Consider the following 17126-nt stretch of genomic DNA (forward strand, 5'->3'; position numbering starts at 1 on the left):
TGCCATGCATATGGGATGTGTCAGATTTTGAAATGAAGATCAACTTTCATGATCCTACATGCTCACTAATTTTTCAAATATAAGATTGCCATGGATTTTTTCTTTGGGGGAAACAAAGTCATTCATTTCTTTCTTGAAACAAAATATGATATTTTGTTGAATATTTCATTTCAATTAATAACTACATTTAAAAAAAAAAAAGCACAATCTAATGTAGATTGTTTAGGGTGCTAAGTGCTCCATTTTCATATGGGATTTATTCCCAGAGAAATTAGTGTCTCTGACTTAATATAAATTGGAATAATTATTCTTACTTATGTTGGAATAATTTTGAAAAAATAAACTTTTTTTTCCCCCTTTATAACAGAACGAGGATAATTTAAAAATTTGGATGTTAAAGCAAATTCAAAATTTGCCATAATCATGCTATAACTGTAGCAATTGCTTGCATGTTTTTAAAAAATAATATAATAAATATATATTTAAAATTTTCATAAAGAAATCCTGGACTTCAGGGAGAAAAAATGCCTTGAGAACAAATAAATAGCTGAGACTCAAGAAACCTTGCCTACATTACTTAATTCTTATTAATTCTTTTAAAAGGATTTATATTAATTTTGAAACTTGCAATAATGAGAATTTGAAAATGGTGTAAAGAAGATTAAATTTATAGAATAATTCTAGTTTATCCTAGTAAAGGACAAACCAAGTTATATTCTTGGTTTACCCTTTATCCAAGTTTAAGCAAAGTTTGTGCATGAAGTCATTTCATGACTGGGCTACTTGTATATAGAGGCTAATGACTTCACATCAGTTGCCTTAGTATCCCATAATGCAATGTACATATCCTTACGGACATGTATAATGCTATGCATTAAGGGAAGAGCCACTATCCAGACTGGTTTCGACCTTTATTCAGGTATCAGCAGTGGGAGCCAGAAGTGATACCGAGGTAGAAGTAGTATTACTTTCTACCTTGGTATCACTTCAGATGTTAGCATGTGCCACTTTTGAGGATACTGAGAATAATGTAAGAAAGCCAAGACATGCAAAAGCAGGTAATGAGATGATGTTCAGAAGAATTTGAAAGATAAATGTCAGTACATATGAAATGTTTTGGATCCTTTTGGGAAAAAAAAGCTTAGAAATTGAGATAAATGTGCTGTAATTGAAATATTGAATTGGAGGCTGGCATAGAGTTCAGTGTTAATGCTAGACATTCTCTTGCCAGTGTAACATTTTGTATACTATACACGTACTTGTATATTATACTATACTATACACATGACCTAATATTGCTGGCAATAATTAAATGACTGCCAAATACCAAGTGTTTGGAACAATATTTTTAAAAAAGTATTTCGTGCACTTTTGCAAAACCAGCAAGTTTTTTTTCAACATTCCCATTTGCATTACATGATACTATAAGATACTAAGGCAATTGATGTGAAGTTATCAGCCTCTATATACAAGTTTCCTAGTTGTGAAGATACTTTACACTTGTATAAAGGATTAAATAAAAATATAATTTCTTGGAAAGTATAATTTGTTTAGCCAAGTGAAAAAAAAACCTTCTATATTTCCAATTATACACAAACATTATTCAGAAGATTTCATGGGTTACCAATCACTCACAGTATGTAAACAAATACTTTGTTACTAATATTTCATCTGAGTTGAAGACGTTTTTTAAAGTTTGGGCATTCACAAAAACACACAATCAGAAATAAGAACTGAATACTCTAGTTTGCTTGATGTCGTGACTGTGCTCTTATTGCATTCAAGGAGAGTTTTTTTGGGGGGGGGAAATACAGGATGCTTTCCCAAAACTTTGGCAGTTTCTTGGATCCAAATTCAGTGTTCTATAGAAAACTTTCTCAAAGGGTAGTCCATTAGAGAATTTTATTAATACATTTTTTTATCTGTAAATTTTCAGATAGTTTTAAGTAAAAAAAAATATTTTACGTAATTCATTTAATTTTAATATAATATGCACAATATTTTGTCATCTCTCCAGCTTTAGAACCAAATATTTACTGATGTCTGAAAATAGTGGCATCATTCTTCACATTAGTATATTTAATATATTTTGTATTTTTTTTTTTTTTTTATACAAACATAAAAAGCATTCCTTGAATATACCTTTAAACACTTTATAAGTATCTCACTTTTGGGTATAATTCATAATATGTCCCATTCCTATAATAAGGAATGGATATATCATAACATACACAGTTGTAATATTTTAAGGTTGTATGTTTCAACATACAAATGCTCACCTTTGGTAAAACATGACCTATCGGTAAATAGTGGGGTATTGAGGCTGGTGGGCTGTTACCAGAAAAGTTTGAGAAACACTGCTATAGAACATACACTGCTTGGAAAGAAATTAACGGACACTACCATTAATTTTTTTCCAAGTGGGTGCCCGTTAATTTAATGGGCACCCACCTGAATGAGATGTATGACCTCCTTTTGCTGCAGTGACTACAGCCTACAGGAGATATGTTCCACAAGTATATGATCATGATAATTGGGAATTTTGGACCATTCTTCCAGTAGGCATGTAATGAAGTCCTGGATTGTTGTGGAGAGGATGTCTCTTGACCTTCCTCGATGCTCTGGTTCATCCCACTGATGTCTGGTGTAGAGTTCAGTGTTTGTGATAGCACATACAGAGGCTAGAGGCCAAACCAGGAAAAACCAAGACCATGACATTATGCCACCAATTCCAAATTTCATAGTTGGGGTTTATGCACTCGGGTAAGAAATGTTCACAGGGCATCTGCCAAATTCCCACCCATTCATCTGCTTGATATGGAGTGATACATCACTCCATAACACAGCTTTCCACGTTCCACTGAACATGCTCTTTGCGTTGTGAGTTTTGGTTCTGAATGTTTGTGCAGATTCATGTTCCAGTTGATGTCTGGTGCTGAATGGTGGTTTTACATAATATCCTTTGTAGCACCTTATGGTTATGTGTGGTGGGTCATCCACTGCAGGTTGTACTTGCAGTTGACTGATTGTTGACCTGAGATGGCCCAATTTGTCAAACAGATAGGTCTACAACATGGCATCTCATTACAATGCCTCTTTCAAACTCAGTCAGTTCCCTTCTCACAGCCATTTCACCTGGACACAGTTGCACTGACCAGAGCATCATATTCCTCCAATTTATACCGGCTACAAACACGTGACTCGTTTCATGGCATGATGCACTTTGCCCATGGAGGTATCTGTTGACTTCTTTCCAAACAGTGTATGCTGATTTTGAGAATAGGCAGATTTGCAAGTCTAATTCTAAACAAAAACAAATTAGTTTATTTAATGCTATTGATTCACAACACAGAATGATAAGGAAATAATATTTATTAACTTATTAGCTGATATTTTGCTGGTATTATATCTAGCATCTTCAAAGCACAACAGTTTATCACAGTATAGAAAACAATTTGGCATAACAGTGAGACAATTTTAAAAAATTGTAACAAGCAATACAAGGAACTAAAGTCCTAATTGGTGCCATCTAATGTTGAATAAAGAGAGAGAAGAAATGTATTAATTCAATCGTAAAATGACTGCCTCCAAGATTTTTGGTAAATTGATACAGCCATATTTGTTGAGGTTTGGAGTATGTTTTAAAGCTGTTGCTGCTGCTGATTCCAAAAAAAATCTGACTTATGTCTTCTGTGTAGCACTGTTGTTTTGTTCCATTTCATCCTGTGTGATGGAATATCCAAGACATGGTCTGCTAGACCTGACATGACATAATGATAGTGCAGAATGTATTTATGTTCCCCAAGGTGTATGTTAGCAGTTCTTCCTTTCTATCCAATAGTAAGACAGTTCACAAGAATAGGGCATGTCATATATTCCTGGATGTGATGATGAAGAATTCTGTGTTGTGAATCAGTACCATTAAATAAATTAACATGTACCACCAACATATAAGCCTGTCTACTCATTTAAACAGAAACAAATTTGGTTATCTTTAACTACATTCAGAATGCATAGGCAGAACCTGAAAATGCTAGGTTAAATATTAATTATTTAAGCTAACATTGTATTTGCTTTTATTCATTTCTGCACTCTTTTTTTTTTATTACTCTGACCTTGAATTCTTCAGTAAGTGAAGAAAAATGTTTGCTTTTTCTTTACCTATGGTTCTATAATAAGCCATTATGTTTAGAAAGTAATATGCCTAACCTAAATATGCATTTATATGCAAACAGTTCTTAATAATCTAAAAGAAGGGATAAAAGGTTGTTGTTAATCTTGTATAATATAATAAAATTAGTTTAATCCTTTATCCAAGTGTGAGCAAACAAAGTTTGCACCTGAAAGTATCTTCAGGACACCTTACCCCAGTCCTGAAGATACTTTCAGGCGCAAACTTTGTTTGCTCACACTTGGATAAAGGATTAAACTAATTTTATTATACTCTAACCAAGTGAAAAATAAACTTTCAAAATCTTGTATAATCTTAGCCCAAGAAAAGTAAGAATTCACTGCTATGTTTATAAAAGCTTTAGCCATATAATGGTAATCACTGAGCCTGATATCCCCATTCATCTTTCATTCCATGTATGTTAGTTTTGTAGCACAACCTTCCCCATGAATTATTCCTCAAAGCCTCTAACCTCCAGCTCTTCAAAAAGAATATCAACAGTTACATTTCTCTTTACTCCAGTTCACATGTGGCATTGATTTGCTGTAGACTTGTGGAATCTTGTGTAGGAAAGTGCAGTGCCATATGTGGCAAGGACATCCAATGACTCAGAACTGGTTTGATATTAAGAATAAAGATAATTTGTATGTTTACAGATTTCAGGGAGTCAAAGGCTTGGGAGACCATACATCCAACTTATACTAGAGATACTTGTCACTTCCACATACAAACTGTTCCACTCACTTGCTGCTCTGGGAGAGAAAAGCCAACTCTTTCCTTTTAACACACTCAACTTTCACAGTTGCTTCTTTTCCCTCTCTGTTTTCCATATCAAATTTAATCAATAGATACCCTATAACTCTTTTGCAAGTTTATAGCACTCTATCATATCACTTCTGTTTGTCGGAAGTCTGTATAATCTACATTCCATTCTTGATATCACTCTTATAACACCCCCCCTTCTTCACGCTCTTTGCACATTCTTCATAACTTCATTCTTCAATTCAAAAGACCAGATCTACACACAAATAGTCTAGGTGCAGTTGTATCAAGATTTTATAAAGAAGCAAAATGACTTCCTATCCTTTCATATAAATGCTTATTTCAGCATTGTAATTCTTCTCAGTTGTATTTGCTGCTTTTGCTATGTGCTGCTTGAACTTCAACTTTCTATTCACCATGACTGACAGATCCCTAGCTTCACTAGTTTCTCTAAGCATGATCCCACTAATATAATATGCCATTGGAACTCACCATGCCAGAGTGCATTACTTTATAACTACTAACATTGAATTGACAGCCATTATTATTTGCCAACATTTGCAAATCTCCCCATAAATGCTGCATATCAGTAGCATCCATAATTGCCTTTGTTTATCTTTGCATCATCAGCAAACATTTGTGCATCTCCTGCCAGGTCTTTCCTTCATTAATGTATAGATTGAACAATTGATCCATAAATCACTGTTAAGGAGATCTATGGTCCTGCTTAGCAAAGTGAAGACTCATTTGAAACAGTTGCATTTGCTTCCAGCCCAAGCCATACTGGTTTACACATTGTTATGCTACAATAAAAGAGATTTTTTTTTTTTTTTTTGCTTAGCCCGTACAGCCAATTTCTTTTCATACTGACTTTGTTTTTGTCAAATGTTTATAATACAATGATAAATCAAGATTCACCACCTTGCCCTTATGTATGTATATATGTAGAAAGTATTTTACCTTGGGTAAATAAATGTTAAAGATACCAAGCTATTTTAAACCTGGTTTTACTCCATTTCCCAAGTAAGCAAACAGACAAGTAAGTCAAGTTTACGCCTGCAAGTATTGCAAGTCTAGGTGATCCAACACGTAGTGAAAGACCAAGGCAACTGATTGGTAAAAGGTGGGTAAGCTCTGATCACTATTCTTAATATTTACCCTTAATGCAAAGCACATCTCCTGGAGGAGATGTATGATGCTGTGTATTAAAGGCAAGGGGCCACTACCCAGACTGGTTTCGACCTTTATTGAGGTCTCATCAGTGGGAGCCAGGCTAGTATTTTATAAATATGTTACCATAAGGTGTTTTAACCTTATTAAATAAAAATCTCAGGAGGAGAGATAGATGTAGAAAGTATTTTACCTTGGGTATAATAAATGTTAAAGATACCAAGCTATTTTAAACCTAGTTTACCCAAGGTAAAATACTTTCTACATCTATCTCTCCTCCTGAGATTTTTATTTAATAAGGTTAAAACACCTTATGGTAACTTGTTCTGGTAAAATACTTATAAGCTCTGTATCACCAAAGTCTTGGTATTTCTAGCTTGGCTCCCACTGATGAGACCTCAATAAAGGTTGAAACCGGTCTGGGTAGTGGCCCCTTGCCTTTAATACACAGCATCATACATCTCCTCCAGATGTGCCTTGCACTACGTGTGGGATCACCTAGATTTGCAATACTTGCAGGTGCAAACTTGACTGACTTGTCTGTTTGCTTACTTAGGAAATGGAGTAAAACCAGGTTTAAAATGGCTTGGTATCTTTAACATACAGGGTGTTCGGGATAAATTTGACAGTTTCGTAAGGAAAAAGAAAATCTTCTTTGTATCTATTAAATTTAATGAATTGACAAAAAAACATTACAGGCAGAGTTAATTACAATACTATCAACAAGATTTACTCAAAATAACCACCATTAGCATCGACCACAGCTTCAATTCTGCTTCGGAACCTCGAACAAGCTGATGCTACAGTCTCCCTGGGAAGGGCCGCAAAAACTGTTTTAATTTTATCCATTAACTGGGCTTTTGTATTACTGGAAGTGCGATTGGTGTCTTTTTCAACTGCGCCCCATACAAAATAAACCATGGGGTTAAGGTCTGGGGAGTTTGGAGGCCAAACATTTGGACTGGTGAAGTCGTAGAAATTTTCAGACAACCATTTTTGACTTTTCCCAGAGGTGTGGCAAGGGGCCGAATCCTGCTGCCATACATACGGCCTACCATTGGCTACCCTTGTTATCCAGGGCTTGACTACAGTTAGCAACTCCACGAACAAAGCCCGAATTCCAATGCCAGGGTTCTGCAACACCTGTTCCTGCAGATTTGCGAGGAATTCTGCTGTACGAACGCAATCAGATCGTCTGCTAGGGATCTTTCTTCTTGCTACATCCTCGTAGTCACCATTGCAAGTCTCTAGTTCATGCCTGATTGTTTTTACTGTATTCAGGGAGCATTGGGCAGCAGTCGTAATATCCTTATTTTGATGGCGGGCACGAATCATCATGATACAAGTTATTCTCTTCCATGATTCAGGTGGGTTCCAGCTATCCATCCTTTCTGACATCTTGTATATGAATGAAGAAGGGTCCAAACTTTTAAATGAAGAGAAGTGTGTGTTAATACATGTAACTTACGGAAAAATATAATTAATTATAAATATGTCAAATTTATCCCGAACACCCTGTATATACCAGTTTGATATCTGTCCATATATGCCACCTGCTTATACAAATCAACACTTTGCATTCCAGTTTTGTATCCTCAGGTTTATTATTATTATTCAGACCTCCATGGAGTCAAAAGACTCATCGTGGGAGGGCCGTCCTAAGAACATAAACTCTGTCAAGACTCATCGAGGGGGAGGTCCCCCCCCCCCTAAGAAACACAAAGTCTATCATACCACTCCTTAAACTCATTGACCATTCTCGCTCTCACCACTCCATCAGGCAATGCATTCCACGGTTCAACCATCCTCCTTGCAAAGAAACCACTCCTCACCCTCATGCTCACAGCTTCCTTTCATAACTTCCAGGGATGGCCTCTTGTCATCACTCCTTCCCGCTGTTCAACCAAGCGAAGAACTCCCCAGTGTTAACCCTGTAACCACCTCTCAACAGGATTGAGAGGTGGTTACAATCATAATATCTTCTCAATCATAACACCTCTCCTTCTTCTATCCACCGAACTCTGCAGTCCGCATTCCCTTCAGCCGATTCTCATAACTAACATTGTACAGTACTGAAACCATCTTTGTCATCTGTCTTTGTACCCTTTCCACAGTTAATTTATCCCCTTCAAATCTTGGGGACCAAATCTGAGAACAGTAGTCTAAGTGTGGTCTGATCAGAGATTTATACAACAGAATGATGACCCTTTTATCTCTGTAGGTCAGTGTCCTTCTCATAATTGCAGCAATCCTCTGTGTTACCTTCACCACCTTTGCAATATGTCCCCTAAATTTCAGGTTTCTATCAATCATCAACCCCAGATCTCTTGTCTCCCCTACTTCCTCCAGTATAACTCCTCCCATAGAGTATGTAGCATCCCATTGATGTTTCCCAAACCTCAAGACCTTACATTTTGCTGCATTAAACTGACACTCCCATTCATTTGACCATCTATCTAGCTTATTCAAATCATCTTGCAGGGCTACCACATCTGCACTATTACTAATAATCCTTCCCAGCTTCGCATCATCCTCAAACAACTGAATATCCACTTGCAATGTCATTGATATAAAGGATAAACAATATAGGTCCTAGTACTGAGCCCTGTGGGACCCCACTTGTAACCTTCTGCCTCCTTGAAACTGCTCCACCATACACAACTCTCTGATACCTATCAGACAGCCAATCCTGAATCCAGTTGACTAATCTGACATCCAGACCCCTGTGCTGCAACTTAAATATCAGCTTATCATGTGGCACCCTGTCAAATGCCTTCGCTAAGTCTAAGAAAATCGCAGTATATGCCTTTCCCTCATCTAATGTTCTTGTAACTTTATTATAAAAGGCTAGCATATTTCTAAAACAAGAGTGCCCTTTCACAAATCCATGTTGACTCTCATAGATAACATTACCTTCATCTGCCCAATGCTGTATATGGTCCCTCACTGCTTTCTCCAAGATCTTAACAACTACTGATGACACACAAACTGGCCTATAATTAGACACTTCCAGTCTGTTACCACCCTTATGCAATGGCACTATCTTACCTTCCTTCCGCAGCTAGACTTTCATTGAAAAGCCAGGTTAAAGGCACTGTCAGTTCCCTAGCACATTCTCTCAAAACTCGTGAAATACCATCCAATCCCAAAGCTTTACTGATATCCAGAATACTCAGTATCTGAAACACACTCTCCTCCTGTACCTCGAACCTGCCCTATCCCTCTGGCATTAAAACTGACTACTCTAGGATGAAATACTCCGATAAAGTGTTCATTGAACAATTCCACTATGTCCTCTGCATCAGTCACTCTATTCCCATTTTTATCCCACAATATCATTCTTCCACAGTCATTTCTCCTCTTACTGGCCACATAGCTAAAAAATTCACTAGGATTTTCTTTGGATCTTAGGGCCAATCTCCTCTCATATTCCAGTTTTGCTTTCCTTACCACACTAGTCACTCTTCTGGCCTGTGTCTTATGTTCTTCATGCATCTTCTCTTCACCTGTCTCCTTATATATCTTCCATAGCCTCTTTTTCGCATGCAATTCCTGTTTAATATTGTTTGTCATCCACTTTACTCCAAATTGTGTCCTCTTCTTCACTTGTGGTATACAACTTACCATTGCTGCTAACAAATATTCTTTCACAATTTCTCATGCACTAATGATATCCCGGCCTTTCAATTCCTCCCTCCATGAAACTTCCCCAAGTTGACGTCTAAGACTATTATAATCACCTGCTTTATAATTCCACATAAGTTATCATAAGTATCAAATTTTATCATAAGTATCAAATATTATAATTCCACATAAGTATCAAAGATACTCCACAGGAGTATCTTTGATACTCCTGCATGTCTATTCATTTTCCAAGTCAAAACCATATGGTCACTCTCTCCAACTGGTGGGAGAGATGTCATCTCAGTTATTATCAACTCTTCTGATGTTATAACCAAATCCAAAACTCTTGAACCTCTTGTTCCCTCTGCTACATGTTGCCTAAGACATTTGTGCCCAGCCTTTCATGTGGTATCCTGTCAAATATCTTTCAAAGTCCAACAGTATCAATGTAGTCATTCCCTTTATTTAGCTCAACTGTTAACATTCATATAAAATGAGCAGATTGCTTAGACATGACCTCCCTTAAGTAAACCCATGCTATTCCTTGCAAAGTATAGTTTGTTCAACCTAGTTTTCTGTGAGAGACCCTTGTACATTGGGACTGTTATACATTCTTTCCCAAGCTGAGACTTGTATCATACAACAGGGACAAGAACTAATCTCTTCAGCTGAACATTTGTTTAGCATAAATGTTGATATCTGAATAGCTAACATCCTTCTCATGCACATCTATATTTTCATCCAGTGTAGTGGTAGCCTTGTTGCATACATGAGGTTGATAGATCTTGGCAAAGTGAGGACCCATTTGAAACAGTCATATCTGCTTCTGACTCAAGTGTACTATAGTACGCTCACAGATTCTAGACCCTTTGACACTTCTGCACATGTCATAAAAAAGGAGAATCCATTCCGATAATAGGGTAATTAATCCGTCTTCGGGGATGAGTTTGTTTATTATTACAGGTCGGAAAATTTAGGTTTTCATTTATGAACATTGTAGTTTTTAAACTAGTACAGTGACAGACAAGAAAGCACGTGATTTTGCATGTTGGTGACCAATTCGTACATCCTTCATTTCTTTCTCCTCTTCAGCAGGAATCTACTATTCTTGGTAGAAAGCCAAGTGGAGCTCTGCAAAGTGTGGGCATACTATACCATCTGCATTCTGTAAAGTTATCTCTCTTTTTTCATCTGCCTATAACCTGTAAAACTGAGCACTAAATTAATTTGTTTAAATCCACGTAGCTACAAAAAATCCATCACTATTTTGCATCAGTTTAAGTGACTGTATTGTCTAGATATTACACTAAACAAACATGCCTCTGCAACTTACTAATGTCAGTATCAATTTACCTGCACAGTGCAGGACTAACTAATTAGTGTATTACGTTGGAATGGTTGAATGTAATATTGTAGTAGAGAGGGAGAGAAATTGGGGAAATCACTGAATAAAATGACCGACAAGTATGATTTGTTTTATATAATTCATTTTTATATGTTCAAAAATTGGAAATTCTGAAAGCAAAAATTTTGTGTGTGTGTGTAGTCTCTTTTTGATCAGTTTGTGTAACATCATGCAGCTTAGAGGGAACATTACTTAAGTGCTTTACTTTTCTCCTTTAATTATTTGTTTCAAAATCTGTACCTGTATTCATTGCTTAAATACATATAAATTTATCAATCAGTATAAAAAGCATAATATAACTTAATTTTATTTTTACAGCTATCTGTTTCGGAGTAAAGACTACAGTTGATCTTTCAGGAAATTCCTTTTTTACATAATGTTTCGTACATTAAGATCTTGTTTTTTGGTATGTTTATATTTTATATACCATATTCATATTTATTTCATCATATTTTATAGTTTTATTTATTTTTCTTTGCTGTTTTAATGGAGAACCTCTTCAGATGTACCCTGAGCTACAAGTTCAGTAGGACATAGTTGTTAGGCTTCTGGGTATCAGTGCATCTTTTTTGCAGTTTAATCATTTTTTGATATGCCAGATTTCTCCGTATAATTAATATAGTCATTATCAACTTATGTAAATGCCAGTTAACAAATTTCTTGATGAGATTGGAAAGTTAATTGTAGGAAGACTTTTTTGAAGTGAAGGAATGTTGCTGAATTTGTGCATGTGAAAATGATAATACAAATGGCAGACGACCTGAAAAATTTTTTTTGACAAAAAAAAGACTTAGTAATATAAGAATGTAAATTTTATTATGTGTAATTATTTACAAATATCATTTTTAAATGTTCTACTAAAGAGAGCATTTTGGTTAAAAATGAACAGTATGGGTTTATCTTGACAAAAAGCTAGGATTCTAAAAGACAACTTGGCATTTCCTCTCCTGAAGAGAATTATTAAAAACTTGATAAAATAGCTATTCTTTAAAAGCAAAGTTTATATTTTTAATTTCATTGCATGGCTGTTTACAAGCTTTTTTCTCCACGTGCACACACCTGCTTCATAATTCCAGAAGTGTACATTATTAATACAGTCCAACAAGGGTAAAAAAAGTATCAGCTATTTTAAGTGTGTGTGTTAATACATTGGTTTCCATAATAGCAATCAGATATTTACCTGTTAGCCTTTAGATGCAAAGCAATTCTTGTATTTGTCATAATACAGAAACTAAATACTTTGAGGTCTGAGTTTCATCTTGAACTCCTAACAGCCGGAGCAACCCACTCCCTTTTTTTTTTTAAAAAAAAATTAGAGATGACAAACATGTCTATATCGATTCTCTGCTCTTCATCATAATGGATAAAGCAGATAGATGTTTTATCTAGCCTTACAATTAAAATTTATTTTATTTTGGTTATTTATCCATATTCTTCTAGTTCTCCTATCCCTAGTTGTTGTATTCAGACTTTGTGTCTTTGAATTAATACTCATTCTAGTGTTAAAGGTCATATATAGCATGGTAGCAAGCCTTCCAGCCCATTTTAGAAAGCCTGCCTTCAAAACTATTCTCCTGAAATAATGGTCATCAGTAGCAGCTTTACTATATGATGTCTAAAAATGAATTGGTGATACCAGTATTGATTCTTTCTAGCCACTGTTTTTTTTTTTTTTTTTTTTTTTTGCCATGAAAATATTTTGAGAAATGTCTGGCTTCTTAGATCTTGTATATAGACACTGTATAATATGCACATACATATCAGTCCTGCATGACAGATTGCAAAACTTATAGCACATCAGTGCCATGTGTGGGCAACTCAGGAAAGAACTTTTTTGAATAACTAGAGATTGTTATCATTAAAGAAAACAAACTGTCTGGGACTATTCCAGACAATTTTTCCAAGGAGTGGTGTGGTATGTTTTGAAGTTGCCTGTATGTTTATGAGTTTGAGGGAAAGTTAGAGGGAAGAATGGTGTCAACTTGGCACAGCAATGCTCGGGAAAATATTCGTAGAAAAGGCTGAGTGGAAACATTGAGATAATGATTGGATTGAGTTTGTGAAAGAAAGATCATCAATTAACTGGATAGATTTCTTGACAGTGGGCAATTTTTAGAGATTTTTGGTGTGCCATTCCACATGAGAGGATGATATTCTAAACGGGAGAAATTTGGAATTTTCTAGAATGAGTGGAAAAGCACATTGATTTTTTGGATGCAGAGGAAGCTATGGATGTGATGTGTTTGTCTGGAGAGAGATATCAGTCTAGAAAGTACCTGATCTTGCTTGTAGATCTGAGTATTATTAAAGGTGGTTTTTCTTGGAAGCTTTTTTTTGATGGTGTTGAATTTGACAAGGTTGTCACTTACTGAAATATAGCAAGGAGATTAGTGTTTAAGGAGCTGATTATTGGAAGATCTTGTAGCTTGGGATATATGGATATTGTAAGGGCTGTTAGATGAAATTGGGGATGCACTGTCAAAACTGTAGAGGATTTGAGGTTAGTAATAGATCATTTATGAATAGGTGAAACATGGGGGAAAGTACAGAGCTATGTGGCACCCAGACATTGGTGGGGAAATCTAAAAAAAGGAAGCCATTCACCTTGCCATCTAATGAACAACTGGGGAGGAAATTAACGATACATTTGCAATGGGTGGATACTAAACCATACAATAGTAACTTGGTAAGTAAGCCTTGATAACTGTTGCACCACTACAAAACTGGGGAGGTTAGAATTTAAGAAATTTGGAAAAATCACTCAATCACCTACTGAGGTTTGGAAGATACATTTTTTGGCAGAATATTGTCAAGGGATATACTGGATATTATGGGACAGTCTAATGCAGATTTCATGAATGGAGCTTCTCCAAATTTTTCAGGTTCTCTTATTTGATCAACTTGCTTTTGTCTTTTAAAGTACTCCTGACTGCATCTACCTACCTACCTTAATCTTCTTAGGGATCTTTTCCTGTGCATGCTCTGTTTGAAAAAATTATTTTGTTAATCTTTCATCTTCCATTCTACTTAACTTACTGTATCATTTTAGATTAGCATTTAAACAGAACATTTGTCCAGTTCAGTCATGGATGCCATCTGCTCACTCCTCTAAATTTTTTTAGGAACTCATCTGTGGTCTTTTGAACTCTTAGAATTTTTATTTATTTTTTCTAGTAAGATGGATCTTCAATCCACATGTTAAGGTTGGTTTGAACACTTTGGCTGTTTTTTTTCTTATGTTCCATCTTAACTAAAAATTCTGTTTAAAATACCTGAAATGGGTAACCTGTTCTACCAGTTCAGACTGAGCATGCAGTTATTTACTATGTCTGTGTATAACATATATTAATATTTGATAAGAAAAATCAACAATTAAAAAAAAAAAAAAATGAATATCTTTAGCCAAATTAAATTTGGCTAAAGATATTTGGATTTCTGAAATGTAGTGTCATGTAGATGCAATTTTGATGTTTCCATAACCTTGGACACAGGAGAGCCTGTGTAGCTCAGTAGAAGTGGCGTTTGCACTCTACAGTGCTTGACCGCATGACAAAGGCGTTCGAATCTAGCCGCCGACTAGAGGAACTTTTTCTAAGCCTTTTCTCAACTGGTTCCAGAGTTAGTCAATCTCTGGCACAGGCTAGCGGGTTTTTTCTCCCAGAAACTCCGGTTTTTCGTCCTGTAAACTCAAGAAAATCGGCCGTCGAACCATTCAGACATTAAAAATGTTGTGGTAGGGTTAGGAACCACCAGATGGTGGCACTTACTAGCCGCTTTCTTCACTGCATGCCAATTAATTAGTGATAGCCTTGGGCCAGCTATCTTTTATTGGCTAGCAGTGGAGATTGAACTGCCCACTCAGTCTCCAAAAGTTATGACTAAAAAACGGCCTTGCCTACTCACTATATGGGAACCAACAGGCGTTAGCTGTTTTTTTTTATAACCTTGGACATTATCTCCACATTCCATTTAAAAATGATGAGCAAACAAGATTATCTTCCTTTTCAGATATCCTTTTATTAAATAAATCTTCACAATTTTTTTAAATGTAATGAATATTTATAAATGGTATTCCTATTGGCGAGAACAGTGGATAATTTGAGCTTTTTCCTCACAGGAAATCAAAACTATCCTCTCCTTTCCCATAGGAATTTCTTACCATGATAGATATCTTGATGTCCTGTGTAAAAAGGATGCCACAAAACTTACCAAAATATTTGGTTTTTAAGGGGGTATGAAGGATACAAGGCACAAATTTAATTTGCTTTTTTTTGCTGATAATTGCAGGTCTATTCTATAATTAAAAGATGATCTAAAGGAGTCTTAAATAAAATGTTTCTCTTATAATGGGTCAAACTGTCTGCATTAAGTTTTAAAATTTAAATTTCATAATTTTTCTTACCACTATATGTATATCGGATTGTCATAACTGAAATGCACTTAATAATTAAAAAAAAAAAACGGGTTGTTTCACATGTTTGCAAATATTATAAAATAAATACTTTTATAATTATTCATGTTTGAATGAAATAATCCTGAACACAAAAAATTCACACATTTCAATGCTATCCTATGGCCAGATAACTTCAGATCATGGGTTGTGGCGGGGGGCATACTGGTTAGAGTGTGAATTTCATATGAGGTGGCATTGTTTTTATAATAATAAGAAAAAACAACTGAAAATTTGAAATGATTGAACATATTTAGTGATCATGAGTTTTTAATATTGTTCCCAATAATATGAAATCTTTATTTTAAAAGTCTATTTTTAGTGCTAAAAGTGAATTGTTGAAAGTTTTTTCCCACTTGGTTAGACTATACATTATATGTTTAGTTTAATCCTCTATCCAAGTGTAAAGCAATTTGTTTGCTTTACACTTGGATAAAGGATTAAACTAAATATATAATTTATAAAAGTGAATTGTTTCATTGAATTAGTAATTATTTTTAACATTTATTTTTTTCAAACATAAACTTTAGTTATAGAGGGAATGACAAAATGAAGCTATTATTCAAACACACGAATCCAAAGTTCTTAAATTTACTGGTTTTGTTGCTGTTATGTTAATAGTATTTGCTGTCTTGCAGTAGGGACTTTTTTCCTGTAGTCACTACCAACAAAAACTGTTTCTGGTCTTCATGGGTAGTGTGCTTTGTTGTATTCATTCATCAGAGCCAGGCCTCTTTCTGCAATGTCATTGACAACTCATGCATTGAAAGGTTTTTTATTTTACTGACTGGAATGACTAATCTTCATTCCAGATCCTTGTTCAGGAAATCAGTAGGAAGTTCGGTGATAAGCCCCACAATGTTTGATGTCACAATATCTTCCAGTTTCATAAAAATGACTATAGCTGGGTCTAGTGTGTTGAGTGTAGCTCGTTTCATTGTACTGTCTTCTCTGGACTTCATTAGAGCTTCAATTTTTCACTTCATCTCAAAACTAATGTCAAAAGTTTCTTTTGAGATGAAGTGAAAAATTGTGGACATTACCAGAGATTCTCTAGGAATTTTTGAAGTTCATTTGCGATTGCTTTGTTTACTTCTTTGTACAAGTAAATATCCTTCAGGAATTGTATGTCATTCTTACTGTAACATGGAGCTTAGCAGTAAATATGCAAATATTCAAGATTTCTTCCTTCTCTTTCTAAGATTTTCCCATTCTCTAAATGCACTGATGTTGTCCATGACATGCTTTTATTCCTGCTCTTCTCCAGATCGGCAAAACAGCCTGGCCTGTGGAATATGTTGCCTCACTTGTTAATTATTTTTTATAACAAAAGAACAATGCTATGACTTGAAGAGTTTTGAGTGGGACAACTTAGATGACATCTGTCTAATCTATATTTCAGTGATCTTCCAGGTAGCAATACCTTGCCAGTGTGCTTGCCATTTTGATAACATAACCGGACACTTTAACAAGGCTGTTATAATTGTATGTATACAGAAACACAGTTTGAGAATTCAAGAGTAGACTTAAAACATGTTTGGGTT

At 35.3% G+C, this 17126-nt stretch overlaps 1 protein-coding gene across 4 annotated transcripts in view; it reads left to right on the top strand.

The window, feature by feature from the left end:
• The window catches only part of LOC150099350 (uncharacterized), a 350001-nt gene that overhangs the window by 15112 nt on the left and 317763 nt on the right, over positions 1 to 17126 (top strand). For 2 of the 4 annotated variants that reach the window (XM_090404451.1, XM_090404450.1), the window contains exon 2: positions 11451 to 11538. The exons of the other annotated variants lie outside the window; for them this stretch is intronic. The gene's annotated coding sequence lies outside the window, so the exon portion shown is untranslated. The remainder of the gene's footprint in view (positions 1 to 11450; positions 11539 to 17126) is intronic. 4 annotated transcript variants of the gene reach the window in all.

Source organism: Typopeltis vanoorti, chromosome 14 (genome assembly GCF_054136105.1).
Source record: "Typopeltis vanoorti isolate ZY-2024b chromosome 14, IOZ_Tvanoo_1.0, whole genome shotgun sequence".
Taxonomy (NCBI): domain Eukaryota; kingdom Metazoa; phylum Arthropoda; class Arachnida; order Uropygi; family Thelyphonidae; genus Typopeltis; species Typopeltis vanoorti.